At 47.9% G+C, this 22,734-nt stretch overlaps 1 protein-coding gene across 1 annotated transcript in view; it reads left to right on the top strand.

The window, feature by feature from the left end:
- The first annotated feature begins 1,472 nt into the window (after nt 1-1,472).
- The window catches only part of rnf182 (ring finger protein 182), a 68,952-nt gene continuing 47,690 nt past the window's right edge, over nt 1,473-22,734 (top strand). The window contains exon 1 of the mRNA XM_072510214.1: nt 1,473-1,803. The gene's annotated coding sequence lies outside the window, so the exon portion shown is untranslated. The remainder of the gene's footprint in view (nt 1,804-22,734) is intronic.

Genomic DNA, 22,734 nt, shown 5'->3' with positions numbered 1-22,734 from the left:
AACAAAAACCCATTAGGCCTCTCATTGTAAACATATACACGGTTTGAAAGAACGATAATCATACTTTTACAACATCTTAATTGCACATTTGCAGCCACAAAGTCTGGCTGCCTTTCAAACCAGGATTTAAAATATGTCAGTGCAGCAGATACATACACACACCACCCCAGGCTTTAAAAAGTATTACTGCAACAGATAAATATAATACAATATATATACCAATTTTTACATTCATCACGCTATATTTAAGTGACTAACTTATCTTTATGTCTCTAGATTTAACCTTTCCTCTGGATGAAAACATCTCTACATCCACTCAAACACATTCATAATCTTAAAGAACTCCATCAAGTCTTTTCCGATTGGGGGGGGCCTACATTTTGCAGCTGTCTCCGCGGTTGAGTCCGCCATGGCGCTCGCGCGGCCGCTGGAGGCCACCGCCTTCTGCATGTGCGGACTCAAAACTGGAAGTGTGGGGTCCCATATCCACAGCTAAAGCTGCATGAATGACTCTGGATCCCTGCTAGCCCCCTGCAGGTGAGTGAATTGGATGATCTTTTTATCGGAAACTCTGGAGTGAAACGCCAGCGTTTTTACACCGGCGTGGGGACATAGTCCAATTTTGGGAGAATTCAGCCCATAACCTCTCAGTTCTGGTAATATTCCAGCAAATTTCATTTGCACCTTCTTCTGTGCCTCTCTATCCCTTTTATGATGTGGCGACCAGAACTGTTCACAATACCACAAATGTGATCCAGGAAGGTTCTGTACAATGTTGTACATGTCTTTTTTGCTTTTCAATTCTATCCCTTGATGAATGAGACCCAGTGTTTTGTTTGTTTTTTCTCCTGGTCTTAGTCACCTACTTTTAGAGTGATCTCTGTATCATTTGACTCTGGTTAGATATAGTTTCCCTTGACAACGAATGAGCAGACTAGGCTATGTTGATTGGATGATAAATCTAGGCCACAGTGAGTGCCCTGATGTATGCTCCAGGTTTTCTTTATGCTGTATTGCTACGGTCACTGTTTTGTGGCTGTAAAATAAATACCATAAAAGTAATAACAAAATCAGTAGCAAAACTGCATGTTTATATGCTCATACGCTGTGCTAAATGTAATGAGTTAGTGAACACAGTAAAAATGTTTTAGCTAAACAGGTATAAAGTTTCATTAAATAGTTAATGCCACGTTGTGTATGAGTTGACACCTCTATAGATATATAATGCAAAATGTTCTGTCTACTTAAATTAAATATTACAGTAAACAAAATCAGTTGATAAAATGAGCTTGTTGCCTCCACATCCTGCTACAGTATATAACTGAGAAGCTGGGATCTGTGTTAAAAATAGCCCAGTTCAGTCAGGAGCTGCTGCCGCAGTCTCTGTAGGTACTGCACCTGTGAGGTGATGTCTGCTCATCCACCTGAGTACTGTGTCTCAGAGTCATATTACTCTGCTATGATGACTGGTTTCCTTTTCTGACTTGGGATTAGCCATAGGTTCCACTCCAGACTGTCTATGGATTGTATTGCAAACTGATATTATACTGGAGTAACCACCTCTACGTCCACCACCAGTTACTCCTTGACCGTTATTGTGGTGTAGTTTGGCTTTGGTCATTTGTTTCATAGAGAGAAAAACAGCAAGTCTGAATGTTCTGAGCTTCATTCATTTTTTCCCCGTTGATTTACACTGTTACCAAGGTGACAAGGATGATCAGTCCCTCACTGAAGCAACAAAGCCATATCACACAGTTCTGATGATGGAGGAGTGCATCATTCCATAAAACTGGAATATAACAGGTAATTTCTTTCTTTTTTAACTTTATGCGAGCTTGAAAATATGAATCACCATCAGAGCAACTTGCCCCCCTAAAAGGGCAAAGCTGAGCAGAAGCAGTCTGGTCCTTTAACCATGGCTAGATGATACAAGTCAGAATCTTCCTGGAAGTGTGTGTAACAAGACAGCAGTCAGTTTATCTCATACAGATCAGATCTTCAACAAATATAGGTGTAGCCTAGCTTTTGGAAATGAACCTTGATGGAGGGCTGGTAATTTTCTATCGCTATGGCATCAAAATACTGGCAGGCACCCAACATCAAATGATGTTGGTGTAACATTTGAAAGAATTACAGCATGTTAGAAAAAAAGAACAATGGGGTATGTTGTAAGATAGTGCGTGGTTCGCACAAAATAAAATCCATTTGATTGAAATATGCAAACACTCATAATTTCTATATGCTCACTAATGCTGGATTTCAGCAATTGGTGCGTTTATTGATTGCACCTTAAAAGCTGTTTAAGTAACAACACCAGTGCAAGCTTCAAGGTCAATTCATATCTTCAAATTGGGATGCGAATGGTACTGAACTATGAATATTAGGCAGGTTGGGGAGACTGAGGAAAGAAAGAAAATAATATATAGAATTGCGCCTGTTAATTTATCATTTCTGAAGTAAGGTCAAAGGTACAGGAAGGATACAGAATGATTGTTTCTTTCAATATGACGAATGATGGACAAACTGTGCTGAATGTTTTCTAACACCATGGGCTGGATTCTCCGCACCCCAACAAAATCACGTCCAACGCCGGGGCGGAGAATCCATTTCTGCGCATGGAATCGGGACCGGCGGTGGTTCCCCGATTCTCCGGCCCCCGAAAAGCAGCGTACTCTGTGTCGCGGATCCCCAACATGCGGCCATTGCCAGAGGCTCGTCCCACTATTCTCCGCCCCCGACCGGCCAAAGTCCCGACGGCGTGGATCTAACATGGTCCTGCCGTTCGGGATACTCGCGTGGCGGCTGTGGACTCAGTCCGCGGTCGACATGGTTGGGGGTGGGGCGATCGGAGGGCAGGGCGGGCTTAATACGGGACCGGGCTATTTCTGGGCGGGCGGTCCAGGTCAGGCGTGCGGCCGATCGGGGGCCCTATTTAGGAGGTCCAGCTCCACGGTCTGAGTCCGCCATGGAGCACGGCGCGGCCGCTGGAGGCCGCTGTCGTGCGCATGCGCAGCCTCTGACCCGGACGTGCGGGGGCCGTATCTGCAGCTAAAGCTGCTAGATTCACGACGGGTCCCTGCATGCCCCCTGCAGGGCGATGAATATAGGGTCTTTGGCATGAAAGGCCACAGTTTTTACGACGGCGTGGGGACATAGTCCCAAAAATAGGGAATCCAGACCCATATTCTCAGAACGGTTCAGCAAAGGGGAATAAAGCACTGTTATTTCAGGAAGCAAAAAGTCCATTGAAATTTAGAGTTAGCTGAACAGGCTTGAGGCAGATTTTTTTTGCAGAGCAGCCCTTGTTAGCCTGTAATGTTATTTAAAGGAAACGTGAATGTGTGTGGTCATTTGAGATGATTTTCAGTTTTCAGCTGGAATTTAGGCCACCGGAACCACCTTGACGAAAGGTAATCAATCGTGCATGGGGAGCAAGAAAAGATCATGATACGGGTACAACACAAAAGATAAAGAAAAAATACTGTCAGAAAAACATGTATCTCTTTCACCTCCCTTGTGTGGGAGCTCTGTAGTGACTTGCATAATCTTTATTTTCTGAAACAAACTATGGATGACTGTTCATTCAAAAAATACAATGCGCTTGCAGTAGATGAAAAATTACAAGGGTGTCAGACTGCCAAAAGTAACCTGTTCCCAATTCACAGGATTATATGTGCTTTAATTCAGTGTGGCACAGTGGTGCAGTAGTTAGGACTGCTGCCTCACGGCGCTGAGGATCCAGGATCAATCCCGGCCCCAGGTCAGTCTGTGTGGAGTTTACACATTCTCCCCATGTCTGCGTGGGTCTCACTCCCGCAACCTAAAAATGTGCTGGGTAGTGGATTGGCCACGATAATTGTGCCCCTCTCTAGGAAACATTTTTTTAAAACAGGAAAACAATGCTTTCATTGTAAACAGATTTATCCAGCCTTTAATATGCTCTCGTAATGATGTTCATAAATAGCACTGTCCAAAGGGTATTTGGAACCTACTGTGCGCCTTGATGCTCTTCACCTACATTCATTCCGAAGCAATTATTTGGCACCGGAACATTCCAACGAACAGCTGATATCAGAAATGATGAAAGTGCTCAGTAATTGCAGTCACCAATCACTGTAACCAATTACTTATTTGCCGATGTACTTTGCCGATTATTCTTTTTGTCTACTGTGTACGTACTTTATACATTCCCTTGGGCGCAGAAAAATACTTTTCACTGTACTTCGGTACATGTGACAATAAATCAATCATAGCATTCCACTGGTTCTGAAATTGGCAACTTAATACAAAACAAAAATATATATATTTAATATTTTCACGAATTAGCCATCATGTGGGCAAATGCAATGTAGCATTAGTAAGAACACAATTATTAAAAATATTGAAAACAGGCTTTCCTTCTTGTTCCCTTTATTATTGTTGAACACAGCAAAACACAGTACAATCTTATGGAAGGGAGCAAATGTTGTGCCCTTATTTAAGAAGGGTGCAAAGAAAGAACTGGGAATTATAGACCGGTAAGCCTAACATCTGTGGTGGGTAAGTTATTAGAGAGGATTCTGTGGGATAAGATATACAGGCGTTTGGAAGGGCAGCATGGTAGCATTGTGGATAGCACAATTGCTTCACAGCTCCAGGGTCCCAGGTTCGAATCCGGCTTGGGTCACTGTCTGTGCGGAGTCTACACATCCTCCCCGTGTGTGCGTGGGTTTCCTCCGGGTGCTCCGGTTTCCTCCCACAGTCCAAAGATGTGCAGGTTAGGTGGATGGCCATGATAAATTGCCCTTCGTGTCCAAAATTGCCCTTAGTGTTGGGTGGGGTTACTGGGTTATGGGGATAGGGTGGAGGTGTTGACCTTGGGTAGGGTGCTCTTTCCAAGAGCCGGTGCAGACTCGATGGGCCAAATGGCCTACTTCTGCACTGTAAATTCTATGATAATCTATGACATGGGGCTGGATTGTCCGTCGTCAGGATGCTCTGTTTTGCCGGCAGCCCGGGGGTTTCCCGACAGCATGGGGCTGCCCCACAGTGGGAAATCCTGTAATGATATGTAGACAGACATGTAACTAAAGGGTTAATCACAACACTTAGCGGTGGCACTACCACTATAGGGCACCACCAGATCACACTATATAAATGAGCTCCCCAAGGATCTTGCTCTCTTTCCACACAGGAGTAGCCAGACAGCAGTAGTATCGTATAGCCAGGTCACAGCCTGTCCACCACGTGTAGTTCAGATACAGTTTGTACAGTTATTTCTCATTACTTTATTTCTAGAGTTAGTTCAGTAGTGTCAAACTCATTTATTAGTTTTATCATTACTTAATAAATTTGTTTCCTTTACATCGAAGACTTGTGTGTTCTTCAAGGTCGTCTGCAACCTGTAATGACAGATATTACTTTAACCAAGTAATACAACATGCTACCAGGAGTAGCAATATAATATAATAAAAATGGGAAACCCCATCGACCAGCCAGCGAAACGGAGCATCCCGCCGGCATGCTGAACCAGAAATCTGGCGTGGCGGGACGGAGAATCCAGCCCAGGGTTTGATTAGGAGTAGTCAGCACGGCTTTGTCCATGGGGAATCGTGCCGTACAAATTTGTTAGAGTTCTTGCATGACATGATCAGGAAGGTTGATGAGGGCGGGGTGGTAGATGTAGTCTATATAGACTTCAGTAAGGCCTTTGATAACGTTCCACATGGTAGGCTGCTCTGGAAGGTTAGATTCCATGGAATCCAGGGAGAGCTGGCAAATTGGATATACAATTGGCTTGATGGTCGGAAGCAGAGGGTAATGGTGGAAAGATGCTTGTCGGACTGGAGGCCTGTGACTAGTGGTGTGCCTCGGGGTCAGTGCTGGGCCCCTTGTTGTTTGTTATCTCTATCAACGATTTGGATGAGAATGTACAAGACATGATCAGCGAGTTTGCAGATGACACTAAAATAGGTGGTATTGTAGACAGTGAGGAAGGTTATCAAAATTTGCTGCAGGATCTTGATCAGCTGGAGAAGTGGGCCAAGAAATGGCAAAATGAGATCAATACAGTTAAGTGTGAGTTGTTGCATTTTGAAAAGTCAAATCACGGTAGGACTTCCATGGTGAATGGTAGGGCCTTAGGGAGTATCGTGGAACAGAGGGACCTTGCAGTTCAGATGCACGGTTCTCTAAAGATGGAGTCATAGGTAGATAGGGCAGTGAAGAAGGCTTTTGGTATGCTGGCCTTCATCAGTCAGAGCATTGAGTATAGACGTGTTATGGGCTAGGGTTTAGAGAGTCCCAAAGTGTATCATGGAGTTCACCTGACCCACAACTTTTAATAGATTGTGGGTATGGGGAGCACACGGGCCTACCTTATAGGTGTGATACACCAGAGATCCACAGTACTTTTAAATTAAAGCAATGTTTATTTATGAAGTGGAGATGCCGGCGTTGGACTGGGGTGGGCACAGTAAGAAGTTTTACAACACCAGGTTAAAGTCCAACAGGTTTGTTTCGATGTCACTAGCTTTCGGAGCGCTGCTCCTTCCTCAGGTGAATGAAGAGGTATGTTCCAGAAACATATATATAGACAGATTCAAATTTGTGATTTATTTGTGACAGATTTATGAAACCAGTTAACACTTTATAAACCCACAGTAAACATCAACAACTATCAACACCAATAAATCCCCAAAGAATACAGTACTCTATTGATAACACGGCAGCACGGTAGCATTGTGGATATCACAATTGCTTCACAGCTCCATGGTCCCAGGTTCGATTCTGGCTTGGGTCACTGTCTGTGCGGAGTCTGCACATCCTCCCCGTGTGTGCGTGGGTTTCCTTCGGGTGCTCCGGTTTCCTCCCACAGTCCAAAGATGTGCAGGTTAGGTGGATTGGCCATGATAAATTGCCCTTAGTGTCCAAACTTGCCCTTAGTGTTGAGTTGGGTTATGGGGATAGGGTGGAGGTGTGGGCTTGGGTAGGGTGCGCTTTCCAAGAGCCGGTGCAGACTCGATGGGCTGAATGGCCTCCTTAGGGGCTGGTTCAGCACAAGGTTAAATCGCTGGATTTGAAAGCAGACCAAGGCGGGCCAGCAGCACGGTTCAATTCCCGTACCAGCTTCCCCGAACAGGCGCCGGAATGTGGCGACTCGGGGCTTTTCACAGTAACTTCATTTGAAGCCTACTTGTGACAATAAGCGATTTTCATTTCATTTCATTTTCATAGCATTTCATTTTATTTCTGCACTGTAAATTCTATGATAAACCCTTAATAAATTCCCAAACAACATTCGGCAGACAAAAGACCCTTTTAAACACAGAGATCAGGTTTAAATTCACTATTGAGAGCAGTCAGCACTTTGAAATCACCCAATTGATTTGGAGACAGTCTTTAGTTTGCAGAGAGAGATCCTTATACAGCTCCTTGCTTTGCCTGCAGCTATCCAGCTCTCGAAATGAAACTAAACACACCCTGTAGCAAACAGCCTAAAACAAAAGTAAAGCAGACAGACAGCCCAGCTCCACTCACACTCTGACATCACTGATAAACACCCATTTCTTAAAGGTACTCTCACATGTCAGAAGTTGAAAAGTTATGTTGCAATTGTACAGGACATTGGTGAGGCTGCACTCGGAGTATTGTGTTCAGTTTTGGTCACCTTGCTTTTGGAAAGATGTTATTAAACTGGAGAGAGTGAAGAAGAGATTTACAAGGATGTTGGCAGGACTCAAGGGGCTGTGTTATCGGGAGAGATTGGACAGGCTGAGTCATTTTTCTTTGGAGCGTAGGAGACTGAGGGGGTGATCTTTTGAGGTGTATAAGATCATGAGAGGCATGGGTAGGGTGAATGCACTCAGTTTTTTTCCTAAGGTTGAGGAATCGAGAACTAGAAGGCATAGGTTTAAGTTAAAAGTGGAAAGAATTAATGGGAACCGGAGGAGCAACATTTTTACACAGAGGGTGGTACGTATGCGGAATGAGCTGTCGGAGGAAGTGGTTGTGGCAGGGACATTGACAACACTTGAAAGATATTTGGACAGATACATGGATAGGAAAAGTTTAGAGGGATATGGGCCAAATACAGGCAAAGGGGGTTGGCTTAGGTGGACTTTTTGGTTGTCATGGACCAGTTTGGGCCAAAGGGCCTGTCTCCATGCTGTGGCTTCTATGATACTATGATATACCAACATGAATGAACCAGTGATAGGATTTTATAACCAATTGTTTCTGTTTCTTTGTTCTAATCCACTGAATGGGCTAGCAACCAGTGTAAAAAGCGAATGACTTGCAGGTGCAAATCGATGCCTCCCATCCATTGACTCTAACTACACCTCCCGCTGCCTTGGGAAAGCGGGCAGCATAATCAAAGACCCCTCCTACCCGGCTTACTCACTCTTCCAACTTCTTACATCTGGCAGGAGATACAAAAGTCTGAGAACACGCACTAACAGATTCAAAAACAGCTTCTTCCCCGCTGTTACCAGACTCTTAAATGACCCCCTTATGGACTGATCTGATCTCGTCACATATCTTCTCTACTGAGTAGCACTACACTCCTGTATGCTTCACCCAATGCCTGTGTCTATGCATTTACATTGTGTATTTTATGTTTGCCCTATTATGTATTTTCTTTTCATGTACGGAACAATCTATGGGCAGCATGGTGGCACAGTGATTAGCACAGCTGTCTCACGGCGCCGAGGTCCCAGGTTCGATCCCGGCTCTCGGTCACTGTCTGCGTGGAGTTTGCACATTCTCCACGTTTTTGCATGGGTTTCGCCCCCACAACCCAAAGATAAGCAGGGTAGGTGGATTGGCCACGCTAAATTGCCCCTTAATTGGAAAAAATAAATTGGGTACTCTAAATCTATTTTTTAAAAATGTACGGTATGATCTGTCTGAGCTGCAGCAGGAGGAGCATCTGCAGAGAGTTAATGCATCATCAACGTGTGCCAGACTCAACCTGTTCCAATTCAAGGTGGTCCACAGGGCTCATGTGACTGTGGCCCGGATGAGCAGGTTCTTTGAGGAGGTGGAGGACAGGTGTGGGTGATGTGGGGGAAGTCCGGCGAATCATGCACACATGTTCTGGGTGTGTCCGAGGCGGAGGGGCTTTTGGCAGGGATTTGCGGACGTCATGTCTGAGGTCCTGCATGGGAGGGTGGCTCCAAGTCCAGAGATGCGATCTTTGGAGTGTCGGAAGGGGGTGGGGGAGAGGCCGACATTTTGGCCTTTGTTTCCTTGGTGGCCCGGAGACAGATTTTACTGGGATGGAGGGACTCTGAGCCCCTGAAGTCGGTGGGTTGGGTTAGCAACATGGCGGGGTTTCTCAGGCTGGAGAAAATTTAATTTGCCTTGAGGGGTTCATTATAGGGGTTCGCTCAGAGGTGGCAGCTGTTCATTGACTTCTTCAAGAAAAATTAGACTGTCAGCAGGGGGGGGGAGGGGATGGGGAAGGGGGGTAAAAGGGGAGGCATGGAAATGACGAATAATAATAGTTCTAATCACTCATTGTCAAAAGTAGGCTTCAATGAAGTTACTGTGAAAAGCCCCTAGTCACCACATTCCTGCGCCTGTTCGGGAAGGCTGGTACGGGAATTGAACCCGCGATTCTGGCATTGTTCTGCATTACAAGCCAGCTGTTTAGCCCACTGTGCTAAACCAGCCCCTTCTAGGATAGGAAAGGGCAGGAAAAACCAATGGCAGGAGGGCCGGGGAGGGCTGGTGGGTTTTTTTATAAGCCATGTTGGTTGGGGTTTGTGTTTGGGGGGAATGATGGTTATTTCATTGTGTGTCCTGTTGGATGTTATTGTTGAAAAGTGTTAAAATTATAAATGCCTCAATAAAATATTTTCTGAAAAAAAATAGAGTTTTAATTCTTAACTGTGACTCAAACCCCAGCAGACCTGACATTTCCACAGCAGGTTGACTTTACTTTGTTGACCTTCATGATTTTCCTGTTGTAAATTCACAATTTTAACATTCGGTTTACTGTTTTCACTTTAAAATTAATAACGTTAATAGTAAATTATGCCAACCAAATGTAATCAAACACTTGGAAATTAGCTTATTGGCTTTTCCCAAAGGATTTGGCACTGCTTCTGTTATTCAAAGCTTTGAAAAAAAAACAATCTTCGAAAGTACAAATTTGAAATATCTTCCATAAGATTTGGGGGTGATTTTGTTTATTTTTTTGTGCAGGTGGCGTTGGAACAAAATGTTAAATTAAATGGAAATCATTTCTGCCTAACCACCTATTTTTAGTCCCAAAACAAATCTCCAGTTGGGTCTGGATTGGGAATGTTCCGTCCACACAAATTTCCAGGGGATTGGAATTCCGATCTCTAACCATGAAACCTGGCCTCCAGGGTTATTAGGACTGGAACTTTTAGATGGGAGGTCACAGTTTGTGTTTGGTTATTTCTTTTCTTAAAAAATATTTTTATTAAAGGGATGTTACATATATGCATGAAAATAATGAAAGATCAAGCATCAACAATGAACAAACCAATGAACAGGTCCCCTAGGGTGGCACAGTGCCACAGTTGTTAGCACTGCTGCCTCACGTTGCCAGACTCGAATTCGATCCCAGCCCTTGACCACTGCCCGTGTGGAGTTTGCACTTTCTCCCCATCTCTGTGTGGGTCTTATCCCCACAACTGAAAATGATGTGCAGGGTAGGTGGATTGGTCCCGCTGAATTGCCCCTTAATTGGAAATAAAAAAAGACAGAGGCCCCCAACATCCTCCGATACCAACACCCCCACTCACGCCGCCTTCCTAATTTTTCCCCCTTATCCACCCCCCCGGCCACACCAGAGAGGACAGCCCCAGGAAAGAAGGCACCTCTCTCACAAAATCCGTCACCTGCAGGTATCTGCAACTATTCTTTTTGGTCAACTCGTACGTTTCCTCCAACTCCTCCAATGCAAGGCATTATGGTGAAGTCTCTTATCACTCAATCTGTTCATAGCAATGACAGCAGGTATCATCTAGGTCCCCGTGAGGTTAGAACGCTGGTCCACTGAACGCACTCGACTGCACTAACACTTCACGCATAATGCCTCAAGGGTTGAAGCGCTTCATTCAGGACGAGTTGACAGGGCCAACTGTGGGGAAGTGATTATTGTGTGACAGAGGAGGGAGCGAAGCTGCGTGGAAAGCTCACACGGGGAAGCACATTAGTGGCTGTCCCAGACGCTGAGAAGGCTGAGGGCCAGGGCACTGTCAGGAATCCTCATTGGTCACTTTTTGATGTTCTTGTCTTTTCAGTTTTTGATTCTGGAGAATCATGGAGCCAGTTGAGTTGGTAATTCTGTAGATTGTGACCGACTTGCAGTAGCAACATCTGCGTGCCGCTGCACAAGGCCAGGAACAACATCCTGCAGAGGAGCGGGAGGCTGGGCCCATTCTTTCTCCAGGAGCTGGGTCACAGATGGCTGAGTCTTTGAGCAGGCACTACCAGCCAAGCGTATTCTGACATTGAACTTCCTACCTTCAGATGTCAGAGCTCCAGTGCTGGAGAAGACTGTGTTTGTCCCGGGTAAGGGTGAACTACCTGTGCCAGGTGATGCAAGAGTTGGCACCACATGGACTGGGAGGTCACTCATTGCCTGTAACCCTGAAAGTTACTGCCGCTCTCAGCTTCTATGCAAGTGGCTTGTTTCAGAGCAGCACGGCTGACCTGTGAGGCATATCCCAGTCAGCCACAAGTGCATAAATGAAGTCACAGATGCGATATTCGTGAGGGCCCACATGTCCATCAACTTGGACCAGGACGAGGCAAACCAGGGTGCCAGGATCAGCGGCTTCGCCAACATAGCAGGCATGCCCCAGGTGCAGGGTGTAATCGACTGCACCCATGTGGCTCTCTGCTCCCCATGGCAGCATGGGACGCCATTTGTTTTTTAAAAAATAATTTTTATTAAAGTTTTCACAAAATATCAACAACAAAATGTAAAAGGAACCCAATAGAATTAAATACAAAATAAAACAAAACAACCCAGTGCCCCCTCCCCCATACATAAATAATATATTAACACCCGCCGAAACACACAGCAATCATAGCAAATAGATACACCCCCTCAGATCCCCCAGTGTAGATAAACAAAAATAAAATAGAACCCCCCCCAACTCCCCCACCCCGAGCTGCAGCTGCTGACCATTGTCTACCGTTCTGCCAGGAAGTCCAAGAACAGTTGCCACCGCCTGAAGAACCCTTGCACCGATCCCCTTAAGGCAAATTTCACCCACTCCAATTTAATAAACCCCGCCATATTGTTGAAATACCCCGAAAACCCTCCATCTATTCTCCCTGGGACAAACCAGTGGTTCACCCGTATCGGGGTCCACACCGAGGCCCCCACTTTTCTCCTGTGCAGCCTCCATTGCCCCCAAATTTTGGGGGCAGCCGCCACCACCGGACTCGTGGTATACCTCCTTGGAGGGAGCGTCAGCGGCGCCGTTGCCAGCGCCTCCAGACTCGTACCCTCACAAGACGCCGTCTCCAGCATCTTCCATGTCGCCCCCTCCCCCTCCATCACCCACTTGCGCATCATCGCCGCATTGGCAGCCCAGTAGTACCCACCGAGGTTGGGCAGCGCCAGCCCACCCCCCGTCCCTACTCCGCTCCAGGAACACCCTTCTCACCCTCGGAGTCCCTCGCGCCCACACAAACCCCGTTATGCTCCTGTTGACCCGCCTAAGGAAGGCCTTCGGGATATGAATGGGGAGGCACTGGAACAGGAACAAAAACCTCGGGAGCACAGTCATCTTGACTGACTGCACCCATGGGACACCATTTGTGAACCACAAGGGATGCCACTCCCTCAATGTCCAGCTCGTCTGTGACCTAACGGTGCACATCATGTAGGTGTATGCCGGTTTGCGGGAAGCGTCCATGATAGCTACATCTTAGAACATAGAACATACAGTGCAGAAGGCGGCCATTTGGCCCATCGAGTCTGCACCGACCCACTTAAGCCCCCACTTCCCCCCTACCCCCGTAACCCAATAACCCCTCCTAACCTGTTTGGTCACTAAGGGCAATTTATCATGGCCAATCCACCTAACCTGCACATCTTTGGACTGTGGGAGGAAACCGGAGCACCCGGAGGAAACCCACGCACACACTGGGGGAAAGTGAAAACTCCGCACAGACAGTGACCCAGCGGGGAATTGAACCTGGGAACCTGGCGTTGTGAAGCCACAGTGCTATCCACTTGTGCTACCGTGTGGCCCGGTAGCACAAGCAGCAAGCACAATCTTAGGGAGCTTGCTGATCCCAGCTGTCTTTGAGGGAGTGTAGTGGCTTGAGAGAGGGCTCCTCAGGGACAAGGGCTACCCACTCAGAAGGTGGCTTATGAGCAAATGTGGAGGCCACAAATATCCGCTGAGACTCACTATGAGGCTCATGTGTCAACGCGCACGTTGGTCGAGCAGTTTATTGGCCTGCTCAAGATGCTGCTCCGGTACCTGAACCAGTCCGGGGGGGCCCTTCAATATAGCCCGCAGAGGGTGTCCCGCATCATTGTGGTCTGCTGTACTCTGCACAACCTGGCACTGCAGTGGGGAGATGATGGCTAGTGGTAGTGCCACTGGACTAGTAATCCAGACACCAGGGTAATGCTCTGGGGTCCCAGGATCTAATCCCACCATGGCAGATGGTGAAATTTGAATTCACTAAAAATCTGGAATTAAAAGTCTAATAATGTCCAGAGGGTTGGAAGATAGCCAATATTGTCCCGTTATTTATGAAGGGGAGCAAGGATAACCCTGGTAATTATATGCCAGTGAGCCTGACGTCGGTGATAGTGAAATTATTGGAAAAGGGTCTCAGAGATAAGGGGCGGGATTCTACGAGCCTCCGTGCCGTACTCGCGCTCGGCGCATGAACGGAGAATGGGGCGTCAGACCCGCAATCGGGTTCGAAGCCTTCCCGCGATTCTCCACGGACCGTAGAATCGCCGCCAGTCTCGCGTGTGCGGTCAACACGGAGCCGGTCGGGGGCCATTGAAAGAGGCCCCAGGTTCGATTCCCGGCTTGGGTCACTGTCTGTGCAGAGTCTGCACGTTCTCCCTGTGTCTGCGTGGGTGCTCCGGTTTCCTCCCACAGTCAAAGATGTGCAGGTTAGGTGGATTGGCCATGATAAATTGCCCTTGGTGTCCAAAAAGGTTAGGTGAGATTACTGGGTTACGGGGATAGGGTGGAGGCGTGGGCTGATGTAGGGTGCTCTTTCCAAGAGCCGGTGCAGACTCAATGGGCTGAATGGCCTCCTTCTGCACTGCACACTCTATGATTCTATGATCAGAAGCATGGACGCACATAGAGATCTGGGCATGCAGGTCCAGAGATGCTTAAAAGTGGCAGCACAGGTGGAAATGGTTCTCCCTAGAAAGACGGAGGCTGAGGGGCAACCTGATAGAAGTTTATAAAATTCTGAGGGGTATAGATAGGGTGAACAATTGGAGGCTTTTTCCCAGGGGGGAATTGAAAATTACAAGGGGGCACAAGTTCAAGGTGAGGGGGGAAAGGTTCAGGGTAGATGTGCGGGGGAAGTTTTTTACACAGTATGGTGGTGGCCTGGAATGTATTGCCAAGTTAGGTGGTTGAGGCAGATATGTTAGCGACCTTTAAGACTTATCTGGACAGACACATGATCAGACGGGATATAGAAGGATACAAGTGTTTGGTTTAGATAGGACATGTGATCCAGACTTGGAGGGCCAAAGGGCCTGTTCCTGTGCTGTATTGTTCTTTGTTCTTTGATGACCCTGACACCATTGCCGATTGTAAAAACCCATCTGGTTTACTAATGTCCTTCAGGGAAGGAAATCTGCTGTTCCAACCCGGTCTGATCTACATGTGACTCTTGACCCACACAGCCATGAGGTTGACTTTTAACTGCCCCCCACTGAAATGGCCTAGCAATTCACTCAGGTCAAGGGCAATTAAGGGTGAGCAACAAATGCTGTCTCAGTTAGCGACGCCCACATCCCAAGAACGAACATGGAGGGCATCGAGGGTCAACACGTGGAGGAGGAGGAAGGACCTTGGGCAATTGCCAGGGCCTGCATGGGGTGAAGAGCTAAGGATGCCCTCATACCATCTTGGTTTGTGGACGACAAGGACGAGGGAGTGAAGAGCTCTCCCACTATGGGGTCTGACATGAAATCACTACTGAGGTGCCTGCAGGACGTTCTCATATGGTTCCTATATGCATGTGCTGGACACTAAAGCCATTGGCTGCACGCTGCAGGAGAATGATGATGACTTGAATTGAGGACAGGGCGATGCTCCCCTCATCCTCAGCGATATGCTTGACTCCTGCCTGATAGTGAGCTGAACGCTCATGCACATGTGTCCACACTTCCCTGGGAGTGCGCAAGGCAGCTCTATCCTGGGGCAGGGGAAGATCCCCGGCATCTTCGAGGGACACACCACGGTGACCAGTTAGCCCTTGGGGATAAGGGGTACCCGCTAACTCTCTGGCCAATGACGCCAGTAAGGAGGCTGGAGACCGATGCAGAGACCCGGTATAACGAGGACCATGTGGCCATCTGGGGTGTCATTAAGCAGTACATCCTACTGCTTGAAATGCGGTTCCGATGCCTCGACCGCTCTGGTGGCACCCTGCAGTACACTTCCCGGAGGGTCGCACACTTTGTGGTGGTCTGCTGTGTCCTCCACAACCTGGCACAGCAACGAGGCTGGAGGTGGAGGAGGAGGAACATGTCACCACCTCCAAGGAGGAGGAGAGGAGGAGCCAGACCAGGGGGGGCTGGAGGAGGAGCCCAGGGAGGACCCGCAGGAGCAGCCGGAGGATGGAGGACAGGCGATGACAGGAGGTGGCGATGGGGATCCGGCATGCCTGGAGGACCAAGGAGGCCCTCATCCTCGCCCGCTTCTCGTAGAATGTGGCTTCATCCGACATCGCACCCCCGCTCCCCATCCCACCCGCTGTCCCCCCACAACCATGCCCCTACCCCACCCCCTTCTCCCCCTCCCCTGTCGCCTTGTTCCCCCCTTCCAGGGTCTGTGTTACATCACTCCAGGGTGATGGGCCTGTGGCAGCACTGTCAGTGGGTCAATATACAAGGCAGGAGGGTGATGATATACTGCTGCGAGCTGAGCTCTGGTGCTGCTCAATCTATGCCATAGTCTGACTCCTGTCTGTCTGCTGAGTGCGCGCTTACACTTCTCGCCTGCACATGGTATGCCTTGGGGCGGGGGTAAGGCCCAGGTCCAGTAACAGGAAGCCCAGGGGGCTTGGGCCGGGGAGGGTGGTTGAAAACTAGGGGGGGGGGGGGGGGGGGGGGGATAGGCCGGCTCGCAATGCGGAATAGCGTGACAGAGGCTTCACATGTCTCGGGTATAACATGTTTATAGGTGTACATGTTTATAAGTACAATAGTGACCCCAACTGGCCCTCGGTCCAATGATGCCGCCCTCCTCCTCCCCACTCCAGTGTCCGCTCCAGTGCCCGCTCAGTGATTCTCAATGTGTTTAGCCCTCCGCTATGTCCAGGTGCGTCCCCAGGATGCATATCAGAGATGGGGGCAGCCTGCTGTTGCCCTTGATGGGCGGGCGTCCTCTGGAGGTCCTGGGGACGGACAGCCCCTGCCGACTTGGCCAATTAACCAAAATTTGAAGATAAAAAGTAATCAATATAAGTGACATTATTTATTACGACATAGATGCAATTAACGGGCAAATCTGTTGGCAACTTATGGCAAAGAAGAAATATCCGGTAAAATGAGAATCCCCACGACCTGCTGGCCAATTTGCACTGAACATCTCTGTGATCTTCATGAAGTTGCTGTACTTGCATATTAATCATCCATTGAACTTTCCCCAGGAGTTTAATCTCGTAATTAGTAGCATGAGTGCCCTTTTAACAGCATGATAATCATTAATGAGTGCATATAATATGGGTCTCTGGGGACACCACTAAAACCAGTAACATCCGGCCAACTTGAGTACGTACCCATTAACCCTACTCTCTGTCCCTGGGCACGATCTAAGTGTGATAGCGAGCAAGATTAGTCGGGTGTTTCCGGCCAGCTGACCCGACGAGGCAGTCACCGGGTCAATAACATTAATTAGGTCACTTAATGAAGGCTTTACGCCGGAAATGACTGTCCTGGCAGCTGATTCACCGGGATCGGGCCCGACAGTTCCCCACTAATGAGGGGGAGCAGCACTTAAACCAATCCTGCAGAGCAAACCCCAGACAGCATGCAGACATGCCACCATGCAGACCAGCTCCACGATTCGGGATGCCAACCTGGCCAGGCTCATGGTCGAGTCCAGGAGAGATACCTTGGTCCTCCGAGGGACTCAGAGGGTCAGCCATAAGGTAGCCAGTGCTGCCTGGGAGGTGGTGGCAGCAGCCCATCAGCGCAGGGAGTGTCACCAGGAGGACCACCACCCAGTGCCATACGAAGTTCAACAATCTCCACTGGGCCATGCAGGTGAGTTGGCATTGGCCCTCTGGCACCGGTCCCACCTGCCATCCCCGCAGCCCCCGCGACTCTGCACCTGGCACCACCTCCCCCGTCGACTCTGCATTTGGCACCAGCCCCCAGCTCATCTTTCAGTACTTGTGGGAGGAAACCGGAATCCCCGGAGGAAACACACGCAGAAACGGTGTATTGTGCAAACTTCACACAGTCATCGACGCCGGATCGAACCCGGGTCACTGGCGCTGTGAGGCAGCAGTGCTAACCACTGGGGCCATCGTGTAGGAGGGAGGACTTTAGATTCCTCGCACACTGGAACTGGCTCTGGGGAAGATGGCACCTGTACAAGCAGGAACCTTAAGCCAAGGGCATCATGGGGCATAAATACCCCAGCCCTAGTGTGAGCCGGGCACGGGAGACCCTTCGAGTAGGAGTTGTATTATAGTAGATAAAATAAACGTGTGCTTTTGCTTTCAGACATCGCTTCCGATTGGCCGCTCGCCTGGACCTTTACAGTCAGTGAATAAGTGAAGTCAGTGTAAGGGGGAAGGTAATGATGCCTAAATTAGGGTTACTGTGCATGTGTGTGAATGCATGGAGTACAGTAAATAAGATTGGGGAGCTACAGATGCAGATTGCATTGTGGAAATGTGATCTTGTGGCGATAACAAAAAGCTGGCTCAAGGAAGGGTACATATTCATGGGTAGAAGGTGTTCAGAAAAGATAGGGTAGGAAGAAAAAGAGGAGGGTGGTTGTATTGGTTAAGGAGAGCATTGCAGTGCTCGAGAAAGAGGGTCCCAGAGGATTCAAGGACAATCAATTTGGCTCGAGTTAAGAAACAAGTGGGTGCAATGACATTGCAGTCTATAGACCACCAACAAAGAACAAAGAACAAAGAAAAGTACAGCACAGGAACAGGCCCTTTGGCCTGCCAAGCCTGCACCAACCATGCTGCCCGTCTAAACTAAAATCTTCTACACTTCCGGGGTCCATATCCCTCTATTCCCATCCTATTCATGTATTTGTCAAGATGTCCCTTAAACGTCACTATCGTCCCTACTTCCACCACCTCCTCCAGCAGCGAGTTCCAGGCACCCACTACCCTCTGCGTAAAAAAAAATCTTGCCTCGTACATCGCCTCTAAACCTTGCCCCTCGCACCTTAAACCTATGCCCCTAGTAATTGACCCCTCTATCCTGGGAAAAAGCCTCTGACTATCCATTCTGTCTATGCCCCTCATAATTTTTTACACCTCAAGCAGGTCGCCCCTCAACCTCCGTCATTTCAGTGAGAACAAACCAAGTTTATTCAACCGCTCCTCATAGCTAATGCCCTCCATACCAGGCAACATCCTGGTAAATCTCTTCTGCACCCTCTCTAAAGCCTCCACATCCTTCTGGTAGTGTGGCGACCAGAACTGAACACTATACCCCAAGTGTGGCCTAATTAAGGCTCTATACAGCTGCAACATGACTTGCCAATTCTTATACTCATGCCCCGGCCAATGAAGGCAAGCATGCCGTATGCCTTCTTGACTACCTTCTCCACCTGTGTTGCCCCTTTCAGTGACCTGTGGACCTGTACACCTAGATCTCTCTGACTATCAATACTCTTGAGGGTTCTACCATTCACTGTATATTCCCTACCTGCATTAGACCTTCCAAAATGCAATACCTCACATTTGTTCGGATTAAACTCCATTTGCCAACTCTCCGCCCAAGCCTCCAAACGATCTAAATCCTGCTGTATCCTCTGACAGTCCTCATCGCTATCCGCAATTCCACCAACCTTTGTGTCGTCTGCAAACTTACTAATCAGACCAGTTACATTTTCCTCCAAATCATTTATATATACTACGAACAGCAAAGGTCCCAGCACTGATCCCTGCGAAAAACCACTCGTCACAGCCCTCCAATCAAAAAAGCACCCTTCCATTGCTACTCTCTGCCTTCTATGACCTAGCCAGTTCTGTATCCATCTTGCCAGCTCACCCCTGATCCCGTGTGACTTCACCTTTTGTACCAGTCTACCATGAGGGACCTTGTCAAAGGCCTTACTGAAGTCCATATTGACAGCACCCACTGCCCCATCGGCATCAATCATCTTTGTGACCTCCTCGAAAAACTCTATCAAGTTAGTGAGACACGACCTCCCCTTCACAAAACCGTGCTGCCTCTCGCTAATACGTCCATTTGCTTCCAAATGGGAGTAGATCCTGTCTCGAAGAATTCTCTCCAGTAATTTCTCTACCACTGACGTAAGGCCTATAGTTCCCTGGAATATCCTTGCTACCCTTCAAAAACAAAGGAACAACATTTGCTATTCTCCAGTCCTCCGGGACATCACCTGACGACAGTAACGATCCAAAGATTTCTGTCAAGGCCTCAGCAATTTCCTCTCTAGCCTCCTTCAGTATTGTGGGGTAGATCCCATCAGGCCCTGGGGACTTATCTACCTTAATATTTTTTAATACGCCCAACACCTCGTCTTTTTGGATCACAATGTGACCCAGGCTATCTACACACCCTTCTCCAGACTCAACATCCCCAATTCCTTCTCTTTGGTGAATACTGATGCAAAGTATTCATTTAGTACCTCGCCCATTTCCTCTGGCTCCACACATAGATTCCCCCGCCTGTCCTTCAGTGGGCCCACCCTTTCCCTGGCTACCCTCTTGCTTTTTATGTACGTGTAAAAAGCCTTGGGATTTTCCTTAACCCTATTTGCCAATGACTTTTCGTGACCCCTTTTAGCCCTCCTGACTCCTTGCTTCAGTTCCTTCCTGCTTGCCTTATATTCCACACAGGCTTTGTCTGTTCCCAGCCTCTAACCCTGACAAATGCCTCCTTTTTCTTTTTGACGAGGCCTACAATATCTCTCGTTATCCAACATCTCTCGTTGCCGTATTTACCCTTCATCCGCACAGGAACATGCCGGTCCTGAATTCCTTTCAACTGACATTTGAAAGTCTCCCATATGTCAGATGTTGATTTACCCTCAAACATCCGCCCCCAATCTAGGTTCTTCAGTTCCTGCCTAATATTGTTATAATTAGCCTTCCCCCAATTTAGCACATTCATCCTAGGACCACTCTTATCCTTGTCCACCTGCACTTTAAAACTTACTGAATTGTAGTTACTGTTCCCCTAGCACTAAGTGAGTCCCAGTCAATATTGGGGAAGTTAAAGTCTCCCACCACAACAACCCTGTTGTTTTTACACGTTTCCAAAATCTGACTACCTATCTGCTCCTCTATATCCCGCTGGCTGTTGGGTGGCCTGTAGTAAACCCCCAACATTGTAACTGCACCCTTCTTATTCCTGATCTCTACCCATATTACACCTCTACACCTCTGCCCTCTGAGGTGTCCTCTCGCAGTACAGCTAACCAGTAGCGCAACTCCTCCACCCCTTTTACATCCCCCTCTATCCCACCTGAAACATCTAAATCCTGGAACTTTTAGCTGCCAATCCTGCCCTTCCCTCAACCAAGTCTCTGTAATGGCAACAACATCATAGTTCCAAATACTAATCCAAGCTCTAAGTTCATCCGTTATACTTCTTGCATTAAAACATATGCACTTCAGGCCACCAGTCCCGCTGTTTTCAGCAACATCTCGCTGTCTGCTCTTCCTCAGAGCCATACTGGCCCTACTTCTCCCTCAATTTTTTCACCTTCTGACCTATTGCTCCGGTACCCACCCCACTGCCATACTAGTTTAAACCCTCCCATGTGACACTAGCAAACCTCGCGGCCAGGATATTTATGCCTCTCCAGTTTAGATGCAACCCGTCCTTCTTACACAGGTCACTCCTGCCCCGGAAGAGCTCCCAGTGGTCCAGATAACTGAAACCCTCCCTCCTACACCAGCTGTTTAGCCACGTGTTTAGCTGCTCTATCTTCCTATTTCTAGCCTCACTGGCACGTGGCACAGGGAGTAATCCCGAGATTACAACCCTCGAGGTCCTGTCTTTTAACTTTCTGCCTAGCTCCCTGAACCCCTGCTGCAGGATCTCATGCCTCTTCCTGCCTATGCCGTTAGCACCAATATGTACAACGACCTCTGCCTGTTTGCCCTCCCCCTTCAGGATGCCCGCTACCCGTTCGGAGACCTTCTGGACCTGGCACCAGGGAGGCAACATACCATCCTGGAGTCTCTTTCACGTCCACAGAAGCGCCTATCAGTGCCCTGACTATAGAGTCCCCTATGACTATTGCTCTTCTGCGCTTTGACCCTTCCTGCTGAACATCAGAGCCAGCTGCTCTGGCTGCTGCTGTTTTTCCCTGATAGGCTATTCCCCCCAACAGTATCCAAAGCGGTATACCTGTTCAAGAGAGGGACAACCACAGGGGATTCCTGCACTGACTGCCTGCCCCTTCTGGTGGTCACCCATCTCTCTGCCTGCACCTTGGGTGTGACCACATCTCTATAACTCCTATCTATGACGCTTTCCGCCATCTGCATGCTCCTAAGTGCATCCAATTGCTTCTCCAACCGAACCACGCGTCTGTGAGGAGCTGCCACTTACTGCAGATGTAGTCGACTGGAACGCTGGAAGCGTCACAAATCTGTCACATCTCACAGTTGGAGCACTGCACCCCGCTGAGTGACATTTAAGCACTAGTTAATTCATTTAAAATAAACACTTGAATTATTGTTAGATTGAGTTACAATTAACTATATGGCCTTGACGCTAGATGATTTTTACTGTAAAATTAAATGCTAAATGCCGATCTCTGCCCTCAGGTTAAGTTACTCCACTATCTAGTTAATCAGTTAGATTTTTCATTTGCAATATTATAGTTTTTTAAAATTTAGCAGATTCCCAACCAGCCAATCAGGTCACAGCTTTACTGTGATGTCACTTACATTACCCCCCCCCCCCCCCCCCCCCCCCCCACACACACACACACACAATTTGAAAAGGTAATAAAAATAAAATAAAAATCACTTACTTTCCAAGGATGCTCTCTGGTTCTCTCCCTGCAGATTAACAGTTACAGGCCAGAAGAAAGATAACAAAACGGTAGGAAAAAAGCACCTTCTCCCACTCTGCACTGAATTACCTCACTGCACCAAATTACCAAGTTCCAATTCCCACTCTGGATGTGTCTCACTCACTCAGGATGTGTCTCCTTCACCTGCTCAAAGCTTATTCTCTCCTTTACCTGCGCAAAGCTTACTAGTGAGAAGAATGTTGAGGAACAAATCTGAAGGGAAATTGCAAGAGATACAAACATTATAAAGTAGTTACAATGAGGGATTTTAATTATCCGAATGTAG

The sequence above is a fragment of the Scyliorhinus torazame genome, chromosome 6, assembly GCF_047496885.1.
Source record: "Scyliorhinus torazame isolate Kashiwa2021f chromosome 6, sScyTor2.1, whole genome shotgun sequence".
Classification (NCBI taxonomy): Eukaryota; Metazoa; Chordata; class Chondrichthyes; order Carcharhiniformes; family Scyliorhinidae; genus Scyliorhinus; species Scyliorhinus torazame.
Note: the sequence above shows the minus strand (reverse complement) of the source record. Positions and strands in the feature narration are given on the sequence as shown.